Genomic DNA, 26,866 nt, shown 5'->3' on the forward strand with positions numbered 1-26,866 from the left:
ATTGTGACAGCGCTGCGGAGGTACTGGAATGCATGGATCGATAAATGGAGATACCGTGCAAGATATTGGCACTAATCTATTGCTGAAACGATTAGGATGAAGGGTGGAGAGTACTGGTTAAATATTTATATTAATTGTAATGAGGCTCACAGAAATGCCTACAGAAATTTGTGATACTACCCTTTATGAGGATTCTCTAGTACTATATTAAAAAATCTCGTCCCCTATGCACAGTGTACCAACCTATACTCTTTAAAATAAAGTTTACTAGAAGCTGCCTAAGAACTGGAGACTAATGACTGTCAAACAAAGTAGAAGCAGACATCCATCATACACTGCCACTTAAGTACAAACTTGCACGCTCACTTCCCCTGACTTATCAATTACTTAGCTTCTGCAATGCACGTAGCCATTCCTTGAAATCGTATACCTAAATATTTCAGACGTACTGTCTTTCGGAAAATTCGATACTCAAAATTCGTGAATGTATTGCTCAGATACATTACAAAAAAATATTATTATAGAGTATTATTATTTATTCAGCAGTAATTAAAATAAACTACATAATGAAGGAACCAAACAAAAATATTCACTTAGATCTACCAACGTACCCAACTACTTACAATCACAATTGAAGTTTTAAAAAAAATATTAAACATTTATATGAACCTTGGGGTGGCAGATACATTGAAAGTCATCACATGAATAATGCCCCTCATGTGCGTTCAAACTCAAAATAGGCATTTAAATTAGATTTTGAGGTTATCGTATAAAATTCTTAGTCTGATAAAGAAGTGATATCTAGGATCAGGTGGGGTAGAGTGTAACAAAAAAGTTTATAATGATTGTAGACAACAGAATGTATAATAAATCAACTTTTTTTTTAAACTTAAACAATCAACAGTCTTGGTCCCTCAAATCAGAATTAGCAGATGTTAACAATTATCCTTAAAAGCTAATCAATTTGACACTTTTCTGAGATCACATAATTGTTTAACAGCCTTAGGGGTAAAATATAACAGAATAGGGCACGCTATAATAATTGCACAGAACCTTCAAAATACTAATAAAATAAAAATCAAGCATTAACTCAAGTTATATTTTTTCAAAATATTATATGGATGTGAATAAAAATGTGCATGACGTTTTGTCTTATTTGCCATTTTAGGAAATGTCACTATAAGTTCTATATCATTCAACAGTTCTAGACCCAGTTCCAGCGGAAAGTAAAAGATCCGATCTACCTTTCCATTTTAACGCAAGTAACTGATGTCATATTCATGTTACACTGTGCCCCCTACTCTATAAACAACAAAATATCAACTGGAATTTTATAGAGTATAAATGTGGCGGCAGCCAGATTCAAATAGGCGCGGGGACGCGCCTAGCAACAGGAGGCGAGCCAAAACTTCGGCACGCCTCGGCCGGCGCCGCCGGGAGCCGAGAGAGACGGCACAGAAAAGGGAACGGCGGTAGTTGCCAGAGAAGTGTCTCAAGCGGCGACAAAACGGGACACCACGTGCTTTGTAATTCTCCCACAATTCAGATTGCAATAAAATCACACTGTGCGATTTAGTGATAGGGATTATTAATCACCCGCATTTCCCTACATGAATACGGACAAACTTTATTGTTATATCAAGCAACAAATATATGTAGTTTATTTACAAAATACTATTACTTACCAGAATTACTGTATATTGGAATAGAAACTAAAATCTTTTATTTGAATTCGTCACGTTTAAACGCGAAAAAACCTATTTTGGTAGGTATTATCACGGGCAAGGTACGATGTCGACAAGTGACAACTCAATCAAGATGATGGCAGGTACTAAAACGTAGAATGACGCAAAGAAACAGAAATACTTTCACTGTTATACTGTGCCCCGTCTTACAATCTACCCCACCTGACCCTACTATTAAGTAATGAACAACGTAACTACTTCGATATAAAGAATGGGTGAAAATGGACCCTATATCCGCCAAGTGATGGTTAAAGTTTGCAATATAAGATCAAATGAAAAATGACTATCAATTCAGGTAATTTTATCCCAACCACTTAGAGTTTTTAACTCGTCGAAAAAAGCTTTTTCTGAATTCTATTGCCACTTCAAGCCAGCTTTACGAGCGATTGCACTCTTGCTGCGTCTATTGGGAAATCAGATAGAACACTTGTAGTGGGGAAGCCATTAAACGGAATCTTTATTGTTTCGTTGAGCCAAAGATATCGATATTTAACGGGGGTCTATTAAGCATTGAAAGCTACGACTGGGGTTACGTGTGAACAGAATTGCCAGGGTGAATATTACGCTTCAATAATTACAGCCAAAAGTCGATAATTTCTTAATGAAGGAAGTGACGAAGAACGAGCAAAAGGAGCTGTAAGTGAGAAAAACGAGACCAGATTCATTCTGTTACATATGGCACGGACAATTCTTCGCTGTTTCCAATAATTATTAAGCTTAGGGACTATCCAGAACTGTTGCATACATTATTACATACACTTTTAGTTCATTCATTTGTGGCTAAAAAGAATTTAAATTGTAATGAAAAGTCGAAATACTTGGTGTCATCTGCCATCACTTCACAGTATGTGAAACATTAGTACAAGGAACTGCAAAGTTTTCGATAAACTTTAATCAAAATTAGGGCGGGGGCTATTCGAATAATTTAATATTCGAATATTTTACAAGTATTCTAAGGCTACGAATAAACTTCAAATATTTGAGTATTCGAATAGTATTCGAATACTTGGATATTCGAATAGTATTCGAATACTTGGATATTCGAATACTTAAATATTCGAATAGTATTCGAATACTTGGATATTCGAATACTTAAATATTCGAATAGTATTCGAATACTTAGATATTCGAATAGTATTCGAATACTTAAATATTCGAATTATATTCGCCAAATAATTGTGCAACTGAAATATTCGAATATTCGAATACCGAAAAATTCGACAAATAGTCCCAGCCCTGATCAAAATACACCCATTCAAAAAATCTGAACATTGTTCAGTAAATGTTTAAATTTTCAACCAGCATTTGCACGCTTTCGACAACATCTTTGAATGGAAAGATAGGAAATATTATTTCACGAGTGAAGATTAAGCTGGGTTTACACCTGACGAGTGACTCGGCCGAGCCATCGGTCTGCTACTCGGCCGAGTGAAAATCTTCCCCGCCGGATTACTTGGCCGTGTACTAGAATATGCGTTCAGACTGGACGAGTGCTCGGTCCAGTGGGCTCACTCGGCCGAGCACTCGTCAGGTGTAAACTAAGCATTACTCACCAAAACGATTCAGACCTCCAAGTGAAACGAACTACGTATAATTATACAGGGTGTTTCCGACATCATGGTAAAATCGAAAAGTAGATGATTCCTCATGCAAATATACAATGAATTTTTTTCATATAAGGCTTCATTCTCGAGAAAATCGAATTTGAAAACTCGTTTAGTACACATAGGTAGACTTGGCTAAGAATTGGGAAAAGTACAGGAATAATTGCACGTGGAATGGATGCTTATCCAAAAAACAGTCGAAATTGTGGTTTTATTTTTGAGAATATCTACTTGAAAATGGCACCAATTCTTAATCCAGTGCACGCACCCTTAACGGATTTTGAAAATTGATTTTCTCGGAACCAAAAGCCCGATGAAAAAAAAGCTATTTCATAATTTCGAACTATTTTCAGACGAGCTTTCATTTCATGTACAGTTGTAGCATATATAGAGACCAACTAGTGACACAGCACGTGTTTTCAAAATCGATATCCCGAAAACAAAGCCCCGTGCAAAAAGATTTCATTGTACATTTTCAACTTACTTTTGCACCAGGAATCAGACGCACACACACACGTTTTTCACTAATGAAAACATTAGCCCTACTATTTTTTCCACAAATTAAACTATAATGGACCTTTACTAGCATAAATCAATGCAAAAGAATTCATAAATAAAAGTAAAAACATTTTACTAACACCTACCCCCTCGATAGAGAGCTCAACTTTCTCGAATAAAAATTTTAAGCAGAAAATCATATTCTGCGGCCTAAAACCCCCTTATTAACCGTTTTTACAGTAGTCGTGTTTTATTAAATTAATCATTTCTTTGCTATTTCTATGCTCCGCACCACTGCGAGACGTAACTATTCACTTACACTAGCACTCTTACACCAGCCATCGTGTCCACTTGCCGATCCATTGGAATTATATTAAAATCAGTTACTCGTGCCAGTTTTCGTTGAACCGTTGCTGGATCAAGCGCTGAAGCCCGGACGCTAGATCGACAATAGAAAAAGAACGGTCTCGCGGGCCGACGATACATTATTACTACGTGTTACTCGGAACACGCGTTTCACTGTTTCATTACACGCACGCTCACGTGAAATTATGTAAAATGTGGACCGTGAGGCAGCGATCATCCCTTCCGAGCTCTCTCTCCGTCCCTCGCGCCCTGTCTCTCGCTCGGTCGCGACGCACGTGATGCCGAGAGGAACACACGAGGAATGAAGAGGGACGGCGAGAGCGGAATGCAGGGGCGCGAGGGCGGGAGAGAAAAAGGAAACGAGGCCGCCACCTGTATAATTTCCTGCGTTCCACGTAAAATACCCCACACGGCATCGAGCGTGAGGCGCATGTTATAAACGCATTTATAACCGATCGCAATCGACGTTAATTGATGCCAGCGGCGAACGAGGTCGTGCGGCCTTTTTTTTCGCTTGCTCACTGATTCCTTTCTTTGTATTACATGATTCCTGTTAGTACGTGCGAAGCTCGTGGAGTCTATTATTTAGGGAACACAGGCACTGCTTGGGAACAGGGGATTTATTGATAATAACGATTTTATAGGAATTTACAGTGGCTCGCATTAATATTCGGACACTTTTTAAAATCGCATAACTTTTTTAGAATTGGTCCAAACAACTTGAGTTTTTTTGAGAAGCTAGAAGGATTAGTTTGCTAACTGACGCGTTTCGTCGTTTTGAAAAAAAATGTGTTTGGTTGGAATAGCGAGAAGAATAGTAGAGGTCGATTTTTAAACTTTTTTTTGTGAGCTTCGAGAATCGCTGATTTCGGGAATTTTCGCGATTCTCGACCTTCTTCTGCGATCTTTAAACGTTTGTAGCTTGGAGCAACGTTAACCGATTTTTATGAAATTTTAGGCACGTATACAACGCAATCTACAAAGGGTTTTTTTGAATTTTCATTACAAGCTCACAAAAAAGAGTTTAAAAATCGACCTTTACTATTCTTTTCGCTATTCCAACCAAATATATTTTTTTTTTCAAAATGACAAAACGCGTCAGTTAGCAAACTAATCGTTCTAGCTTCTCAAAAAAACTCAAGTTGTTTGGACCAATTCTAAAAAAGTTATGCGATTTTAAATAGTTATTAATCCGAATATTAATGCGAGTCACTGTAGGTGTAAATGTTAAGGGGACATTCTACTCTCTCGGCCGAGAAATCGGTCACTTTTCGGTGATGGTTTTTATAATGAAATAAACACTTAACGTTTTCGAATTTCGGGGGGTATATTGTAACACTCTTGAAATACAAGAACAAATCTTTGATGTTTTTATATTTCATTTGTTTACATATATATTTCGCAGTGAAGTTGGCGGCTTCAAAATTGCTGGCGGTTGAAATTTCGGACGATTGGATCATCGGAAATAAAAAAAACCAAACATAAGTATTTCTAATTCGCAGGAGTATGGTTATCTCGCTTTCCACGAGAGAACAATTTTGGACCGAAATTATTAAAATGGGAGTCGATCAAAGTTGTGGTTAGCGAGGTAGCCATGCTCCTGCAAATTAAAAATATGTTTGGTTTTTTTATTTCCGATGATCCTGTCGTCCGAAATTTCAACCGCCAGCAATTCTGAATACGCCAACGTCACTGCGAAATATTTAAGTATACAAGTAAAATAAACAAACAACAAAGATTTTCTTTTGAATTTCAAAAGTGGTAAAATATACCCCCCGAAATTTGAAAATGTTAAGTGTGTATTTCATTATAAAAACCATCACCGAAAAGAGGCGGATTTGTCGACCGAGAGAGTAGAATGTCCCCGTTAATGGAAGTCGCATTAAATGTGCGATGAAGATCCGAAGCTCGAGTAATTGAAAATTTGGCCGCGAGGTTCTGAGCGGATTCGAAGTTGATGGGTTAATTAGTTCATTGGGTTTTGGATGGTGTTAGTTTCTGCTCGTCAATTATTGTGATTTATAGCTGAGCCTAACGAGGGAAGTTCGGCAACTCGAAAATTCGAAAAAATTTGAAACTTTGCAGAAATGTAGCTGAAGTGATACTAATAACGTAACTATTTTTTGATTCGGCAATAAAACTGTCCTAAGGCTGAAAATTGTAAATAGTGCGCCCTGTAGATTTAATATGTTATTATACAATGTGTGCACTTAATACACGCAAAATTTCAATCGAATCGATGACCCTCGAGATGCTGCAATCTCCTTGAGGTACGAATATTGACCAAAAACAACTATTAGTTGACGCTAATGGCTGAACCGTCAGCAGCAAAAGTACAAAGGAAGGAAAACGCATTGAAACGCAGTTTAATTTTCTGTTTCGCTTTATAAGTGATACTGGATATTTTTAATAGCGATACTGAATGATTTATGTCGCGGGTCCAGAGGGATAAGGCTATTAAGTTTATAGTGTCTTCTACATTGGCCATTACCCGAAGGGTACGAAAGTGTCATTGAACATCGCAAATATCGTTTTCCCAGAAAACGTTCGACTTCTATTTAATGGCACGCCTGGAAGCTTGGTAAAAGGGACGCCTGTAATGCGATTGCCCTCCACCGGAATTACTTTATTGGCGGTTCCGGGTACGAGAGTTTAAAACGAATAGATGAACGAGAAAGTTAATCGACGCGCTATCGAACTCGCTCGAAGACTGGAATTATCCATTTTTCATGAAGATTCAATTAAAATCGGTCGTTTGCTGACTTTCAGCCGTATTCCAGATAAGAAAACCGAAAGGATTATCGATTCTACATTTATCCCGTACAGAGTCTTTAAAATAATAGTCTTCTTTGAATGATAGATTATAACTAATACTCCTCCAGCTTCGTGTCCATTGATAATCAAATCAGTTTATTTGTTTATACGCTTCAAGTTAATCTTCTGTTTTTGATCGTTTCATAATCTATTATTAAGCCGGGAATCCACCAGGATGCTAAGCTATGCTATGCTATGCGACGCTGTGCTATGCTATGCTATGCTATGCTATGCTATGCTATGCTATGCTATGCTATGCTATGCTAGGCTAGGCTATGCTAGGCTATGCTAGGCTATGCTATGCTAGGCTATGCTATGCTATGCTGTGCTAGGCTATGCTATGCTATGCTATGCTATGCTAGGCTATGCTAGGCTATGCTAGGCTATGCTATGCTATGCTATGCTATGCTATGCTATGCTATGCTATGCTATGCTATGCTATGCTATGCTATGCTATGCTATGCTATGCTATGCTATGCTATGCTATGCTATGCTATGCTATGCTATGCTATGCTATGCTATGCTATGCTATGCTATGCTATGCTATGCTATGCTATGCTATGCTATGCTATGCTATGCTATGCTATGCTATGCTATGCTATGCTATGCTAGGCTATGCTAGGCTATGCTATGCTGTGCTAGGCTATGCTAGGCTATTCTAGGCTATGCTAGGCTATGCTATGCTAGGCTATGCTAGGCTATGCTAGGCTATGCTAGGCTATGCTAGGCTATGCTAGGCTATGCTAGGCTATGCTAGGCTACGCTATGCTAGGCTATGCTAGGCTAGGCTAGGCTAGGCTATGCTAGGCTAGGCTATGCTAGGCTATGCTAGGCTATGCTAGGCTATGCTAGGCTATGCTAGGCTATGCTAGGCTATGCTAGGCTAGGCTAGGCTAGGCTATGCTAGGCTATGCTAGGCTATGCTAGGCTATGCTAGGCTATGCTATGCTATGCTAGGCTATGCTATGCTATGCTATGCTATGCTAGGCTATGCTGTGCTATGCTATGTTATGCTATGCTATGCCTTGCTACGTTTTAAAAAAAATAGCTTCAATACATTCTTATGGAACCGTTTCCACCAAAAGCTACGTTAAACATAGCATCGCATAGTATAGCTTAGCTTAGCTTAGCTTAGCTTCCTGGTGGATTCTCGGCTTTAGGATACAACTACTGTCATAATTCAACGGCAGATTAATACGACTGTGGTAATCATACTTAATTAGAATTTTAAAAACGTTATTGACCAAAGCGGGAGTGAAAATATGTTTTATTGGATGGATCGAAGGGAATGTGTATGAATCTTCATCTTCATAGACTTGTCATAAAGAGTTGCAGTTTTCAGTTTTATAAAAACAAGGTTAACCCTTCGTGGTCACACCTTCTTATAATCACAAGTTGGTCACACGGGGTTCACTGTACCCCAGCGTCATTTTTTGAGTTACCATTTTCGTATTTTTTTAATCTTTTAACTTTTCAGTGATAATTGTACGTTCGTAATACTTATACAATCATGGTCTAATAGTATTTTTCAAGAAATGTAAATTTTGATATGATAAAATTTGTAGTTGAAAATGGGCGATTTTCCACGGTTGTGGGAAAAAAGCCACTTATTCCCGCCGCGGTGCTATTTCGCAAGCGAGAAGCGCTCGCCCGGTCGCCGCCTGGCGGTCGCGTCGCGATCTACTATTATTTGAAACTCATTATTTAATTATTTAAAAATAAATAAAACCGTTAGAACCTTCCTCTCGCCAAGACGAACAAAGTGCTGTAAAACACTTGTGGGTACAGTTCATATTTACTGAGAAATCGCATTTCAAATTATGCAACTTCAATTTTATATAATAATATAGATTGCGATTTAATTAAATCCGATTCGTCGATTTCATCGCTAGGGTTGTTTTTTCATTACTACTTAAGAAAAAAGTCTACAGAGGCCCTTGATAGAGAAGGTAACCAAAGAAACTGCAAAAAGTTAACCTAATTAAGACTAAGATAGCCTACTTAGAGTCACAAAGAAATTATTTATGAGGAAGAGAGCGAGTGAGAAGAATGAATGAGTAAGATAGCTATAACTGTGGTAGGAAATTGTAAACCAAGTCCAATTCTTGGATAATATTAATATTGCAAAATAAATTTCCACATCTACATGCGCGACGAAACAGAGGCGTGCTAGTGTAAAATGAAATATTCGAATTGCAGTATGAAATCCATCTTTCAAAAAAAGAAAAAATAAAATGATTCCAATGGGCCCAAGAAGATCAGAATGTTCCATTTCCTCTCCTATCAAACGTCTACACAACAAGTGATCGAATACCTCCGAGTAGTAAGATACATTTGTCTACGTTTCTACGGAAGAACTTTTCCTCCTCGAAAAAGGAAACACTTTCCCTAGACACAACCCAGAAGAAGGTAGCGACTTCAAAATTCCGCAAAGTCTCGCAGACGTCTGGACTCCGCTGTAAGAGGGAAAAATACGATTGGTACCTAACTTTAGGAAAAGGGTCGAGATGAAAACGTTGTAAAAACTTTTACATCGCAGGACGAAAATTGCGTAGCGATGGGAGACGAGGAGGATGACGAGGAGAGGGGCGGCGGGGATGGAAGCTGAAAACTCCTGTCGAAGTAACTCATCCCGTTTCACGTTTCCACTCGGTCGGCTGTCCTTAACCATCCTCTTCGCTTCGTCGAACTCGCCACGCATTTTCGAAGTCGAGAATGAGCTCGGGAACTCTCGAATCCGATATTTCGTCGTGTTACGTACTTGACTGGCGGATCTCCATCCCTCCCCCCCTCCGTAGAAAAATCCTCTTTGCTCACTTTGGTTTTCACTTATACCTTTAACCACCCCACGAATTTGCGGCCAGAAAAAGAGCTTCAGCCGGGGGAGTAAAAAACTGAAGGTTACTCTCTGCATTCAGGGGAGGACATTGATATCTTGCTCCTCTCGTGGCAACAGGAAGCTCGCTGGCAACAGCAAGCTCGACTCCGTATATTTCAAGGCGGATGGCAATTTTATTCTGTGCTTGGAATATTCTGAAAACTAAACATTCATTTCCTATGCAGTTTGAAATGAGGGCTTTGCTTGCTCCGCTTTCTATGCATTCGGATTAATGGAAGTATCCTCTACTTACGCCCCAAATAATGCGGTGGGCGAACATTAGCGGCGGTAGCTCAATTCTATTTGGATGTTGATTGCTGTGACTACGATTATAATTGTAGAGGCTTATTAAAAGAGGATCGCAGTTAAGCAAACTGTTCTGCTATTAGCAGAAAAGCCTGTGCTGAATGCGGAAGGAACTTGTGTGAATGACATGGGAATCCTGAAGGATACCACTGTGCTGGTATAGGATATAGTCTCCCTATTAATGAATGGCACTGGTATTTAGATATAGCTTTAGACCTTTATTTGTGATAAATTCTATGTGGTTGTTATATCGTTGTTATACTTATTTCTGAGGTCTTAAATAAATTAAGGGTGATAAATTAAGGATAATTCTCATGTAATCCCTTAAATAAATTGGGACTTTTTTAAAGAAAACTGTAACACCTAAGGTGAAAAATCTTTTTGCTATTAATAACACAGATTTTAAGATGAAAAAAAGTTTTTTATTGTTTTTTCGCCGATGTGATCTTGAATAATATATAGGCGTTGGGGTGCCTTTTGATGATATCTCCACGTTAATAAAAAATTTATAAATTTTTTTTTATATATTATTTTTATATAATTTTGTTTTTAACTTGGGGACATCTTCAAAAGGCAGCCCGACTCCTCCAGAGGGGAATTCCCCGGGGACGCCAGGATAGTGTGGGATTTTTACCCACTAAAACCCCACGGTCATCATGAAATTTTTAATAATTTGCACGTAAATATCTCTATTATTAATTCCCATTGGCAGAAACGCTCGGACACCTATTTACTTATTTTCGACATAGATCCATCGTGCCAAGGCTCCTCAAAATCGATGTCTATCACATAGTGTCCTCCCCTTGTTAGTTTTAGTCGTGTTAACGGATTACAAGCTATTTTAATCTTCGCACACCTAGCATTCTATGCAATTTTCTTTTCAATACGTCCGCAGATTCATGAAAAAAATCAATTGAAACAGCGTATGAGTTTGTATTAGCCGGTTAATCGGGTCAGGAGATCCCTATTTCGTTTTATGTATTTGTGCTATGATAGAATAAAGGTTTTTTCCTGAGCGATCTGGGTGGAGCATATAATTTTATGAGTTCCAGCAGGGATGAACCATCAACTTGGCCGTTTAGTATTCTAAACAAAACAGTCAGACCTGCGTCCAGTTTGCGTGTACGCAGTGACGTTATGCTAATCTTATTCGTTATGAGGGTGTAATCGTGATCTAAAAATGACATCTGTTGGCCGAACTTGTAGGCTGCGTATCTCAAAAATCTGTGCCTCACCTTATCCAGAATTTGCTGGTATTTTAGGTGAGTTGGAGACCAAATGATGGATGCAAATTCCCTGTGAGACCTAGCCAAAGTAACATAACCTAATCCAAAGGTGGTGGCATTCTTGAAGTCGCATGCTGATCACGTCATGAAACCAAGGGTTCTGGCAGCAGTAGGTATTGGTCGCATTCGTATAATGCTTACAATGCTTTCTCTACAAAAAATTTGAAAAAAAATTCCAAATGACCCTTAAACCACCCAATACGAATCCCACGATACTACAGCAATTTCCACCACAAAAAGTACCAACGTTCTGGAGTCAGAAAATACCAGAGAACGATCCTCACAGCCAATTCATGAGATTTTCAAAATTTATGGAGCAAACGCTATCCGCGCCTGTGATTTATTCAAGGAAAGTCCAGACGAATCTCCAATTTGCGAGGGAATCTAATCGCCGCGCTTGTCTGCCATCATGCAACCCGTTGGCCCGTGAGAAACAGAGAAAAATGAAGGAGGAGGGACGAGGACAGTGGCGTCATCACGCTGGAAATGTTTTTCCAAGCGTGATACCACGTCGCTGGGGTGTCCCCGCGAGCGAGATAAATGAGCCAATTTTCCGAGGCTTAAGTCACTAGCAATATTGCAGGCTGCACACGAGCTCCTAGGCCGATCTTCCATCTTCTTAGATCGGTGGCACCGTTTAATGTGACACACGACGCGCTATGGATCTCCCTTTCCGCGGCGCACACACGGTGCAACACGCTCCGCGGGCTAGCGGAGGCTCCCACGCAACCCGCGCTCGCCTCAAGCGTGAAGATGAAGAGCGTGGGATAATATTATAGTTTCATTGGAGCACCTGAGCCGCGTTATGCCCGCTACTTGCGGCCCCGCACCGCTGCTTTGTTCCGCCATTTGTCTGGATTGCACTCCCGTGGATCTTTATTTTGGATTTACTCGCTACCTGATACCTTGTACGATTCGCCGAGGCGGCGATACGCGCGTGTTACGGTCCCGTTGGTGAGTCGTTCTGTCAAATGGCGGTTGGTCCTTGCTACTTCTAGGGCGCATGGTCGTGTACAAGGTGGATCACACGGCCGGGACAGGTTGAATCTCTTTTTTGCTTGTAATAGGATAAACGTGGTAAATGAAAGAGTTGAATGAATTGAAGAAGTCTTTTTTTGTGTGACGAGACCGTTTACCTTTTTTTTTTTAAATAAGAACATAACTAATTCTTTTTATATGAACACCCTAGTATTCTTTGCGTGTAAGAGTATTAGGGTGAGATATTTAATAAATTAAGTTTCTATGACTTTTTCCGTTCAAAATAAACGTATCAGCAATATTTCCATGTTTTATAACAGATAAAAGTAAAACAATTTTGGGTAAATTAAATTTTCTACTTGGGTTGCCATTTTTTTCCTCTTCGATATTAATGAATGAGTTTACTGTTATGGGAACACGTCTAAAGGCCCAAACTACTACCATAATAAATATGTACCTATAGACTTAAAAGAAAATATTTTAATTTTGAATTTTTTTCACTTGTCAGCACAACGCATGAACAGCATCCAATCAGCATCAGCACTTATTGTTAGTCAGACTTGCACCAGTATGTTTTGAAACGCTCTGCTCTTGTTAGTGAAGTGCTAAAGAGAAATATTCTTATTTCTTAGTCAAGAATGGAGTTAACTTAATTCACTATGAAAATAAACCGATAGAGCCTTTAAGACTTAAAAACTGTTATTAGGGTAGGTGTACCGTTTGTGGCCATTGCACTGTTTTTGGGCATGTGCACAATTATCTTATGTTTAAATTGCTTGCAGATCATTATTACGTGGAGAATTTCACATCATAAATATTTTGTTTAGTATACCGCCAGCAATATAAGGTTATATTTATTGTTTACACGGGAAAATATTATATATTTTAAGAAGTGGCCAAAACTGGTACAATACCTTAGAGTGGCCACAAATGGTGCATCTACCCTACTTGAAATTACCAAAATTTGGACTTATGCCACTATGATTCTCAGCCCTCCACATATCTAAAATCATTTTATTCCCTAAAGTGAATATATTCGAAGCCACCCCCTTCTTGCCGGAAAGTCGTCATACCTATATGAATAAAAGCGGAGCTTTCGTCGCCCCGCGAGAACCCGCTTAACATTCCTCCAAGTCCGCCTGAAAATGGCGGTTAGCGTCGGGAATACATCCAGAATCGTCAAGTCGTTTCACGTACCGCTCAATTTATTTCTCTCATATAATCGAGCCGCGGCCGTTACTGGCATGTAAACGGGGGGTGGTTGGGGGGGGGGCGTAGGCGAGCGTCGTAGGGAAAAAGATAAATGCACAGGCGGGAGGGAAACAAAGTGGAGGTAACGGAAGGCATGCAAGACGGAGATTGAACCGAGAGTGCGTCTCGGTGCGTACGCATTGGCTGTTCTGTATGAAAGGCGAGTAGCTAAACCGCTTTCGATTTGTAATCCGGGCGGGGACGCATTCACTTCTAGGTTTACAGGCGGGGAGGGCAGAAACGGAGGCGGGCACGAACCGCGGGGAAGAAGAGAAATGTCAAAAATAAAAAAGAAACGTGGTAGAGAAAGCGGAGCTAGCAACAGAGAGAACGATTGCGGTGGTATTTCGATTCAAAGGAGTAATAACGGCCAAATCCGATCTGCTTGCAGTTTCCCACAATCGACCACCCCCGTCCTCCTCGCTCTTCTACCGCCATCAACTAACTAGCTATTCCCTTATCGGATGAAGTATCCGCCTACACACGCGGATAGTACGTATCGCGATAAGGGCATTTATTATATTATATACGCGTATCGAAAATCTATAGGATTGATGTCTGTATGACATTTTGGGATAGGGATGTTTTGTGAAAGAATGGGTCAGACTGTTGGAGGATTTGCTCGTCGCGGAGTTTAGGAGATTTGGGAAACCATTTTTGGTGTAATTTCTACTCTACTGTTTGTAGACCGGGGTAGGTTGTAACATGGGGTAAATTGGGGGCTCGGGTGCAATAAGGGGACTAGCGCTCGAAAATGGGAAAAATTATTGTCCAAACGCTAAGAAATATTGGAATATTATATGTTGTTGAACTGAATTTTAAAAATATAGTGTTGCAAAGCTCGCCACGATACACATTTTTTTCTATTTACAGTTTGTTTATCGAATCATTAGTATTCGAGCTAAAAATTATAAACAAAAAATTTTCATCGTTCAAAATCATTATTTCTTTAAACTGTGAAGTGAATAACTGTTGAATTAGTTTCAATTATGTGAAATCTTCAAACGCATATAATTTAGAAAAGTATTAGCAATATTTCCATGTTTTATAACAGATTAATTAATAGAAAATGAATAGAAATTGAGTAGAAACTGAAAAGAAAATTGAATAGAATTGAACAGATAAATGAATAGAAAATAAATAGAAAGTTGAATAGAATTCAATAAATAATTGAATAGAAAATTGAGTAAAAATTTAAGTAGAAAATTGAGTAGAAAATCGAGTAGAAATTTAAGTAGAAAATTGAGTAGAAAATCGAGTAGAAATTTCAGTAGAAAGTTGAGTAGAGAATTGAGTAGAGAATTGAGTAGAGAATTGAGTAGAGAATTGAGTAGAGAATTGAGTAGAAAATTGAATAGAATTGAACAGATAAATGCATAGAAAATCAATAAAAAATTTGGTTAAATAAAATTTTCTCCTTCAATGGGTCGCCGTTCTTTTTTCACTTTGATATTAATGAATGACTCAGGTAGCTCATTTTTCACACACTTTTGAGCGAACACCCCCATAAGTAAGGAGATTTTCCAAAACTACAATACATGTAAAAGTGGACGATACTTTTTACGAAAAATAAATTGACATTTACCACCTCGTATTTTACTACCACGAAGTTTCGATTGCTTATAAAAGTTTAAATGTACATCGCGTGTTTTATATTCCATTAAAATGTCTTCGGACATAATTTCTTGTGTAAAACGAAAAGCAGGGGAAAGACAGCCAGGAGACTTTTAGGCCTCGAGTGTCTCGCATTCACGTGCATATTCTGATCACTTTTTTTCTGCGCGCGAAGGGAAAAATAAAAAAGAAATACAGAATAGTTGCGTGGTATTGAATCTTGATGGGACGATAGCGCACGTCAGTGACATCAAAGGTAGGGAGCGCACCACTTCGGTGTGTTTCAAACCTGCGACTGTCATGTTCACGCTGGTCCTTGTGCGAATTAAAATCTCAGACGCGAGTACGCTTTCACGTTGCACAGTACGCGCACTCCATGCGCAAGCCATGTGCATCACGCCTAGACCAAGTGTTATTGACGCGTCGTCTTACACGTCTGCTGCATTCGGCTGATACTATTTCGAAATTCTGTATTTTTTAACGTGGACGTTCGCGAGCTTTTCGGCTAAATTGAAATTATCACATATTTACAGTTCTTTAACTATATTGTTCAATAAATAAAATCCTTCTGCTTTTGAAACTCATATAAGTAGTTACGAAACAACAGTTGTATTTTAAAATGTCGAAAGTAGGGTGCCCACTAGGGTGGCTCTTATTTTCGACTTTTGAATTTTTTCGGGGCACCCTCCAGAATAGTTCCAAATAATTAAAAAAAATCCGTGCAAAGTTTGAGCTCGATCGGATAAAGGGAAAGGGTGCCCACCCCTAGGCCCGGAAACATTTAAATTATTATTTAACAGCTCGCGAAGTCGATTTTATATAATATCCTCCAAGTTATTGATTAAATAAAAAATTATGTCTAACAAAACTTAGAAAGAATTTATATCTTCGATATTTTTGCGAATTTCGATCCCAAATTTTCAGGAAACATTCATGACATATCTAACACTGAAAATAAGATTCTTTTCCGCATATTTCGGTATATGCCCCCCCCCTTAAATGTTTAAAATATAGTCCTCGAAAATAAAAATTCCATTTTTTGTTCACCTTCATAAATAAAAAGTGTTCTAGATGCATTTAAACTTTCAAAATTTGAAGAAAAAAAGTTTTTTTTTTAGTTTTTCGGACTTTTTTCAAAATCCGTTTGTCGCACGAGAAAAAGTAATAGTTTGGGGGGTTCTAGTCTGGAACCTCCCCTTAACGATGGAATTAATCGAGATTACACTTAAATAGAACTTGTCTCGCCGAGAACTGAGTATATAATACAGTAAGCGATCATAAAAAATTATTTAATCGCTCTGCGGTATTCATTTGTAGCGCGCGTTGTAAATTTCTCACAATTCTGACAGATCGTACACGAAATTTCGCAGCAAACTTCGCAGGGACAATTGAATTTCCTGGTATCTGTGGGGCTCTTTCAAAACGCGTGATTTTCAACTGGGCTCGCGCGCGTGTGCTAATTCGACGAATGAATGCAAGACGATGGAAGCGGAAGAGCACCGCGAAAAATGGGAATAATGATCTGCCAGCGTGGAAAAAGAGGACTGCGGCCAGTCAAAGGGAGAAAGCATAGTAGACTGAATGGAGCAGTAGATAGGAGACGAGCATCGAGCAGACAAAAAGGATAATGATGTCGCGTATGTACATTATCGTGTGTAAACAAACTCTTCATTTAGCAATTTTGCAGCTACTTCTTTCTCCAGTCTGCGTTTGGCCATTATTCGTATTTGAAGAGTAGCTGGTGGCATACATGACTGATTCAGAGAAGCATTTGAAATTAGAAATAAAACTCCTGTAAAACTACTTATGTAAGCGAGATTCAGCGACCGATAAGGAATAGTAAACGGTTCTTTTTGCATATTACATTATTATTTTTCCGTGAAATTTTCAATTTACAGAAGGCAGTTGGTTAGCAGAAGTTAGAAACCCGGTGACAGTAGAAGTTACTTCTTAAAGTTCAGAATTTTTGCTTCTTCCAGCTGAAGTAGTAAAGAGACGTATCACGGAGCCGGAGCTTCCGACAGGTAAGACAGGAATAAGTTTTAGAAAGAGAATTCAGGGCTTGGAGGAATCTTCACTTCGTTGCCAGAGTTCTGTCCACCATTGTACACGAGACACAGTTGTACTGTGGGTGCTGCTGTAGTTCTTTTGAATAAACGCGGTAAGAGTGTGATGCAAGGTCACCTTAGAATGCTGGAGTCAATTATTTGTTAAGTTTTCAGTCAACAATCCCTTGTATATTAGTGTGCTTAGAGTTAACGGGGGTACTTTAGGCTAGAACTTTCAAGAAATCTTTTTCTTCTGTATTTTCTTAATGTATGAGCTCGAAAATATGTCTGCAACAGGATATGTTTGAATTCGTGAAATTAACTTAGTTATAGATGTTTGAAGAACACAACTCGCAGTTGCGACGCGCAGTCAGTAAAACTTTAAACGTGTTTTTTCCGAACCTCATTTCTTGAAATTACGTACACGATGTTTACAGTTTTAGTTGACCGATTCAGAGTTTGAGAGAATCTTCGGCACATATGCTGTTATCGTTTGAACCAAAACTTTTAAACCCTGTTGTTTTTTTTTTACTTTTGTAGCATGCTAAGACGAAAAGTATTGGAAAGTTGAATACTCCATATTCAAAATGCCGCCATTTTTTTTAATAATCAAGATTTTTATTTTATTTTGGTTCAAGCTGAAGCCGCATTCATACTGATCAAGTTGCTTCTTCATTTTTTTGTTTCACATTATCAGAATGGCCAGAATCGTGTACGCCAGTAAGACAAATGAAAAGATTTTCCCTGCATTGCACCCCCTCTTCCATTGTCACATATAAATACCTATATTTTGCAGAAAGTATTTGCCTGTAATTCGAAAAGCAGGAAAAATATTTATGAGTAATAAAATTGCCCGAGACAGGCTGTATGTGATCTTTTACAGGAAGTTGCTATCAGTTACACATAATAATCACGTAAAGGGCGCAACTTTAAAATTAACCATCGTAAATTTTCATGAAAACGCTATTGCCTGGCTGCACACGCGCGCGACTTCTCGCGTTTACGCTGTTATCTCGAAAAGATTGCTCCGCGAGACAGGAAGCTGCGAATCGCAGACGTGCCACGGTGAATCTACCTTTCGGTTTCCCTGCGGAAGAACAATGTTAAATCTACGAAGCGACTTGTATCGAAAGAATTTCATACGATTAATTGACACCGTTGAAAAACATTTACCATGAGAAATTGAATGGTGATAACATTTTCATCATAAAAATCAAATGGGAGGTCAATAAAAAATGTGCTAAAAGTTCCTATTTTCATATTTCGTGTTCGTAGATAAGTTCCAAGGCTTAGGAGGTAAGCTCAAGGAGTTATAGTTAGCGATCCTTCAATCTATAAACTGTCAAATCTGCTTTCCCTCACTTATTTTTTTTAATTTATTTAGTTAAGTTGTCTACTATTATTTTATACTGTATACTATGATAACTGTATTTTAATGTCTATACAATTGTTCGTCATTTTTTGAGTTATTTCCTATTTTTTGTCAAATTGCTCCGATTATTTTGGAATCTTCCGTCACATTTTTTTGTATTTGTTTTGTTTTCCTGTTAAACAGGGTAACGTTTCAAAGCCTTATCTCGCTTTATATTACCCAACGAACTATAGTCCTTTGGTGGTCGTCCTTTAACCTTTTTCCTCCTCTCTCTCCTTCAAGTCCCAGCAGCAGCAGCGCACCGAGAGAAAAAGGTAGTGGGGGTGGCGGTCACCCATCTTTCCCCAGTACCTGCCTCGTAACGCTTAACTTTGGTGACCTAACGAGAACAGGTGTCTCCATCACGCCTACGGCCGCTGGTCTCCCCTCACTTATTATATGAACATGTGTAATAGTTATAAGGGAAGAAATATCGCTTAACAAACGTTAGACTTCATGGAAGAGTACCTACCGACTAGGTACAACGTTGCTGGTATATAGGTACCTATTAAATGTTTGTCAAAAATTGAACTAACGTAACCTACACTTAGAACATAAAATGCTAAGAATTTAAACTGAAGTATTAATAAAAATGAGAAGTTAGGCATAGATTAGCAGTGAGTATAGTACACGCATTAGCGAGGACATATTTAATAGTTTGATGTTTAAGGGTACCGATGATTTACGGTCCACGGCTTGAGTCTTCTTTCCAAGCACTACTGAACTGGGCTCCTCATTAAATTAACAATTTCATTATGATTGACAATTTTATTGCGATAGACCACCTATTTTATTCAGATAAATAATTTTTCCTTGAAACCCCTGCGCTTCTGATCTTGTACACAGTACTGCACTCGTTTAATATAGAAATTAGGGAGAGAAAGAAATGTGGTATAGTAATTTCTAAATAAATTCTATAAACAACGAATTTTTGCACTTTTGCAAGTTTCAGTGGTATTAGTAGGTAGGTACTACGTAATATTATTTTAAACTTCGGTGTAAATGAGAGGCATACTTGGAGTGCAAAGGGTTAAATTTTTGCACGCCATGCGCTATTCAAGTTGTATAAACAATTGTGTAGTATATGTGTACTTCTATCAATTTATCTCAATCAAAGAGTAAAAGGTTAGTTCAAAGTACATTATGTATCTTGGCCCTCAGCACATCATTTTTTCCCCCTTCACCTTCAGCTTTATTAGGGAAATTCGAACAACTTATTCGGCTGTGAAAACTCTCCCCACTGTAACCGCCGATCGATTATCAATAGGTGTGTATGTACAAACGCACTTTAATCACCACGTTGATTTATGAGTGGTGGTCAGGCGAGGATCCGCCATCGAACAACGGCAAACGGGTCTGCCGTGCATGAACGTATCTCGCGAATGCTTCGTTTTACAATGAAATTCACATTGACCGAATCTCGTCTCTCGCTTTTAATCCTTCAAAGTCGAAATTCGCATCGCGGAGCGCGCGTCTGCGGCAGAAGGGTACAGTAACCTTAAACGCTTCGAAAGTACAGTAAATAGATATCACTTTTTTAGTGAGCTTTAAGGGACAGTGATATCAGGAATTTTTCGTGGTTTAAAAAGAATTTTCCAAGAAAAGGATGGAAACTATTTTATTCTTACGAAAACAGTAGATCTTTCTATAATAGATCAGACAAGTATCATCTTGCTTACAATTAGAGTCCTGCTTACGAAAACGAGACAGTTCGGAGGACTTAAATTATCGAGAATGATTTTTGAATTTTTTTGGCAGCATTGACTTTTAAAGACTTTTTTTCAGGTGAAACAAGTAAAGTAACTTTCATGTGGAAATGGTCTCTAAGTAATTGACGCAGAAAATGATTTTGAATCAAGTCTGAGATCCTCGAAATGAAAAGCTTGTGGAATATTTTACCAATCATATATTTGTACGTAGAAGAAACATAGCAAACTGTTAAAGGAAAGCATATTACTTAATATCGTATGAGAAATCTCCACCACCTTTGGAATTTGAAATGATTCACTTTAGAGATTACCAGAACTATCCAAACTTCTGAACTGTACTGAATTCAGAACTGGAAACAGAAATTGAAACACTGAAACTCGTTTGCATTTGAATTTATTACTAAACACTTGAACTAGAACTTGTTAACAGTTAGTTCCTCTGAGAGACAACAAAGTGTCTGCTGAATACTGTTATTCGTTATGGAGTTGTCACAATGCATAATTTATGAATCTTACCAATTGTTGAAAGCCAACAGCAATTACTAAATGATGAACTAGAATTTTGAATGGCAAAAGTTGTCAGTAAATACCGAGAATGAAAGGGATGCAAAATATAGACTTGTAAGGGAAAGTGGACCGTCTATGGTCAGACGCGCGCTGTAAGTGATGAAGTGTATTTTTCTGCAACTGTAGATGGGTGTACAATTTTAATAAACAATTCAGGAACATAGGCAAATTTAGAGATACTATTTAAGTTTCTTAATTTATCCCCTGCCTTTTATATAATACGATAGATAAAGCTCCACAAAGCACGAAGTTTAATTGCAAAAAGTTCGACTGATATCATTCATAGATTCTTCCCCCAATTTTTTATATTTTTCTTTAACTTTTAATATACAGGATAAACAACGTAGCGTGATCTGTTACTACTGGACAATATAATAATCTCAGATAACCTTATTAAGAGGATATCAAATTTTTCAGTTTTACATGTTTCGAAAAACCTAACGAAATTCACGAGAAATAACAGCAAAAATGATATAATAATGGAAACATGAAAATTTCTGTCGACAAACACGCTGTTTAAGATTACTCTATGATTTCGCGGCGAGCACGCCGGCTGAGATTGAGGTTAGGAAGCGGCGCTGAAAAGGTGCAGACGAAGACACAGTTTGAGAAATACTTTGTCAATTTATTAAAGAACACTTCTGCTTTCTCGATGAGTTTGGGAGGTAACAATGAGCAAACCGTTTGGGAGAGATTCAATACGATTACACGTGAGAAAAACAAGACTGTTTATTGCGGCGAGAAACCGTTCACGAGCAAAACCAGAGAGGGAAGATGGCTGAACTTCCGTCCGCGGGTCGCATCGATTCCTCTGGAGCATCGATGAGGCGCGCTGATTGGTCGATCGATCGTCTCTGATTGGCGGATCACTTACCGATCCGCGCCGCTGATAGCGAATTCGGTAACTCGCACTGACTCTGCACTGTTGCCAGAAAATGACTTGGATTGGTTGACTCTTATAGAGCTAACTTCGTTTCTATCAGAAACAACCAATCCAAGTCATTTTCTGGCACCAGTGCAGAGTCAGTGCGAGGCATAGAGCATATAAACATGGAGAAAGCATGCAATGGGCGAAAATGTAGACGGCGGTAGAAAGAGGAAGATATACATTGCGGACACCCTCTCTCTTTCTAGCGCCAGGAGCGCCAGTGTTTTTCTTTTAATGTTAGAAAGAGAGAGGGCGTCCCCAATGTTGCGTGGCCGTTTGGGTCCTCTGGATCCTTGGTAGGGAATTCGGCGAGGGTCGACGCCCGTGGAGTGCTTAGGCACTCTGCTCCTTGGACGCAGATTTTTGAATGGTAAATATGATGAAAATAGTAATAAGAACGGAATGAAACTACTTGAACTCAGTAAATTTGTAACTGTAATGGAAGAAAGTAAACGATTTTAAACACAATTTCAATCTGAACAGAACTTTTATTTATACGACTACTCGTGATGGCTTTTCAGGCTCAAGTGACGCTTTCTAAAAATTCATCGCTTTTCCACCTTTTGTTAATTACAAAATGTCTTAGATTCCAAGAGCCAATCGCAAATTTACAGATTTATTAGCTAAATTCCTATTCGTCGATCCGATTCCTTTCGGTTATCGATTTTTGCAAAAACCAGCGTTTAACCACATTGCGCTGTAATTACACACCTAGGTGAAGGGAGGAAGGTGAGATTGATTTATTCAAACACCCGTTTCCAAGTGGGTATCGGTTAGTTTATAATCTTGAAGTCCCCTCATTAAAAGAATCTCTAACTATTTTCAAGCACCTCAGGCTTGCGCGAACTTCACCTTGTCTCCCTTTTTTATTACAGTCGTGTGATCCGATTCGAACTTGGCGCTTCTGAAGCTTATACTACACGCCGCTAGACGGGAGTCGCGACACCAATGTATATCTTTCTCTTTCTACAGCCGTCTACATTTTCGCCCATTGCATGCTTTCTCCATGTTTATATGCTCTAAGGTGCGAGGTACCGAATTCGCTACGAGTGATGGATCGATCGTGGATCAACATCGCAGTCACGCTCCGTGAGGTGCTGCTCTGAGAGAGAGAGAGTGGCGGCATTAGGAATTAATGCATTCCCAAACACCCGTATTCTATATTTTTTTATGGGTGTTAATCTTTCCAATCTCCTGTTTACGCGTATGAATAAATTAGGTATATTATATTTGCGAAAGTTTCGGTGATTCGATAATGACTATGAATTTCCGAATAGATTTAATGCTGCAAAGCAATTTCCAATAAATACGAATCTGATATGATTTAATTAACGCGCCGCTGAGCCTGCACTTCAAATTATCGCCGCAAAACTCTTTCTGCTTTATATGAAATTTAATTTTCAACATTTATACGTGTACCCCGTTTTAACCGGCGAAATATCGTTAATCCTCGATTCACATTTTTGCGTTATCCGCCGCTGGCCAGAACGATGGGAATTTATGAAAACGCAGGCGCACGTATTAACGTGGCTATTAAGCTGGCCCCGTGCACGTTGTTTTGAAATGACCACCCTGAGAATTATCCGGGAACAAAGGTCCGCGAAAAATGGAGACGAAGATGTGCATTTTCGTTCTCCATTCGCTGGGGCCAGGTCCTCTGGACATCGTGTTCGGGCGCGTCGTTGACCCGTTACAGACCACCCCCGTGAACACCGCACAATAAACAAAATTGCAGATGAGACTCTCAATTCTGACCTTTCCCCCCTTTCCTCTTGCGAATGAATGCCCAGGCGGTTGACAAAGCCAAACAAACCACGAAGCTCGAGTACATGTGTACCATTTGGAGCTGCGTTTTTTTTTCCTTTTCATAGCGTAGTCGTGCTAATTAGGCACACAAGGGTGCAATAAATTCGATTATATTTTATTATTAATCCTTGGATGTTATAATACTTCTATATTCGTTGCTGAATATAGGTATTGATCTAGAGAAGCCAAGTTACTTGTTTCTATTCATAAAAACATGTACCTACAATTTCCCCTAAGTTGCATTACTTTATTTCAAAGCAGCCTTTGAACGAAATAATTTATACTCTTACTACTATAGAAGTATTACAATGTTTTACAATATTAATGTTATACACAGTTTTTTCTAATTCTTAATGAAATGATCCTCTTCGGTATTTTCTTTATGTAAAATTAAAAGAAAATTCTGTATGGTTTTTTCACTCTGAGTAAGTAACGTAGAAAGAACATCACACAACTATCTGCGTGTACCACTAACAACACAGGGTGTTTAAAAATATTACACACATATTCTTCTTTAACGGTGGAAATTCATATTTAAGGGCTGAAAAAGTAACCTTCAAAGTTGGGGGTTGAAAAATTATTGAGTCGAATAACTCGGAAATCATTAGGGGTAGAGATATAGGGTAGGATTTTACAACAGCGTTTTGTTGAATCTCGCTTATTGCGCCACAAAAGGAAGAAAAAAAAAACTAACCGTGTCGTGTTCAGATATATTGGCCGGTGAGTTTCGTGAGGGGTATTCTCCCACCACACCGCTTGCCTGCTCTCGGGCTAGGCCTGCTCGTCGCGCGGTGGGGATTCGGTGCCCGTGAGGTACGTATACACGCAGCGAAGCATCCCCACCACTTTCTCGTTCTTTTCTTGCTCTCGTTCCATCTCGCTCTCGCCTTTGCGGAACTAGAGCGAGTCAGAAGTGGTGGGGATAGCGCCAAGCTCCTGACGTGTAGGCCAAGCCGAGTTCTTAGCGTAGAAATACATACATTAGAATAGGTGTGCGTTAGGTCCGAAAAAATTCGGGAGCTTTATTCGTCAGAACATTGATTCTTTCTCGATAGCTTCATCTCGTATTGGGCTACGCATTTCTTCGTAACGCACACAACTACTACGCTAAGAATAAACAACAGCCACACGCCTTCGTTCAGGCGAAGCCGAGCAGCGTTCCCGTTACCCCACCATACCCTTCGGGGGCCCAGCAGGTTTAACTGCCAATCCACGATCGTCAGGTGGTGGTGGCTGATTTCTCCTCGCGCGCTGCTCGCGAAACCGAACTCACCGGCCAATATATCTGAACACGACCTTAGGTATGTATTAATCTAACGCAATTTTTTGGTGTTATAAAGACGTATAAGTTATAGAAAAAATGCTCCCTACACCAAAGCCGCAGGTTTACGCAGCTGACACCTGTTTGGTTATGTACTCAAAGGTATAATGCACCACTAGTATTAAGTCTTACCTTGACGCTAGCTGTCGCGAAAAAGTTATTTCTAATTAAACTTCGATTCTATTGTTAAAAATACCTATTTGTTCAACTTATGTCCTACTAAACTCAACGAGGGTGTCATGGACTTGATTCATGTAATATATAAGTTCAGTATAAACATAATCAAATTACAAAATTGCGTTTTTCTTTTTAATTTGCAGATAGTTGAAATTCTACTTCAAAGATAGTGCGTTTGTAACTCAAAACTGCAGGTGTTCTGTTCCCCAACTTTCATATTATAATTTCCTTACAAATTAATTGTATTCACAGAAAATCCCTGTTGGTTCTGGTGCGTCAACTATCCCACTATGGAATTATATTAAAAAAATTCTGTGTACTTAACATTCAAAAAATGATTTTTTCCCTCTATTCAAACCACTGTGCGGAGGCATCTGTGATTTTGCCGAAGTATTACTTAGGCCATGTTATTTCCTCATAAGAAACCATGCAACTTTCTTCTGCACTTGTTTCTACCGAAGGATAATTTCATCCCCATACATGAATTTTCGCTGCCAAAAAAAAATGTGTCTAATATTTTTAGATACTCTACCTGTTTCCCGATTTTAATAAAAATCGGCGTGTAACAGTTGGGTGACGTTCCTTGTCAGTAGACAATATGAAAAATGAAGCGACAGGTTTTCTACGAGATCAGAAGAAAAGAAACCCAAAAAGATTGAAGTAAGAATCTGCACAGCTAACTGACAATTCTGCACAATAACTTTTCCTCTCCACCTTTCGGTCCTCCTTCCGCGGCCACCGCTCTCGTGCTTCTTTTCCACTTTGCTTTTTGTCTTTCACCGAAAACAAGAAATTTATGCTAAATTTATACGGGCCCGCCGATAAATTTGCATGCGAGATACTAGGCACTCGTAGCCGTGGAATGGAGCAAGCTGTGCGGCTACGATAACACTAGACTGTTGGCGAAGATACCTACGACGTCTACATACATAAACGTATGGAAACGCGCCGGTGGCTCGATCGGCATCGGTGTATAGACTCCTGTTTTGGCACCGTCGTTTTCTATTGCCTCGCCGTGTTCGATTCAGAGGACATTTAACGTTCGCCTCGAATTTTGCTTATCTGCGCTAACGTTCCTGGGGAAATATCCGATTTGCAGGGAAGCGTTTGCACGGGACATAACGGAAGGAACTTTAACGTGCAAATGGAAAGTGAGGGAAATGTTTATCGCCTTCTATGTATAGTTCTCCTTCGAGACATATTTTTCCAAGCTTTCAGAAGCAATCTTGCTTCGAATGGGGAGAAATCGGAGAGGCGGGACTACGAAAAAGTTTGTCGCACTTTTTTTTTTTAGTTGTAGGGGAGACCGGGGCTGGGTGTCCCAAGGGGTAGGTTGACTAATTGTTAATTACTTTGCACCGACATATGCTCTACTGCGGAACGATTTACTGTGGAAAGACCGCACGTTTTTTAACCTTTAGAGGGCCAGGATTTTATCATCGAAATTGTAAATTTTATTTACTTAAAATTTATGCATATATACCACCAAAAATGGCCCGCAAAGTATCCAAATTCTTAGGTGGCCACTATATTTTTGAGAAATTCTTCAAATTCAAGCT

The 26,866-nt window shown here is 39.0% G+C and overlaps 1 protein-coding gene across 3 annotated transcripts in view; it reads right to left on the reverse strand.

Moving 5' to 3' along the window:
• LOC143376209 (uncharacterized) overlaps positions 1 to 26,866 on the reverse strand; it is a 1,054,554-nt gene that overhangs the window by 768,915 nt on the left and 258,773 nt on the right. The window lies entirely within an intron of this gene.

Source organism: Andrena cerasifolii, chromosome 14 (assembly GCF_050908995.1).
Source record: "Andrena cerasifolii isolate SP2316 chromosome 14, iyAndCera1_principal, whole genome shotgun sequence".
In the NCBI taxonomy this organism is placed as follows: domain Eukaryota; kingdom Metazoa; phylum Arthropoda; class Insecta; order Hymenoptera; family Andrenidae; genus Andrena; species Andrena cerasifolii.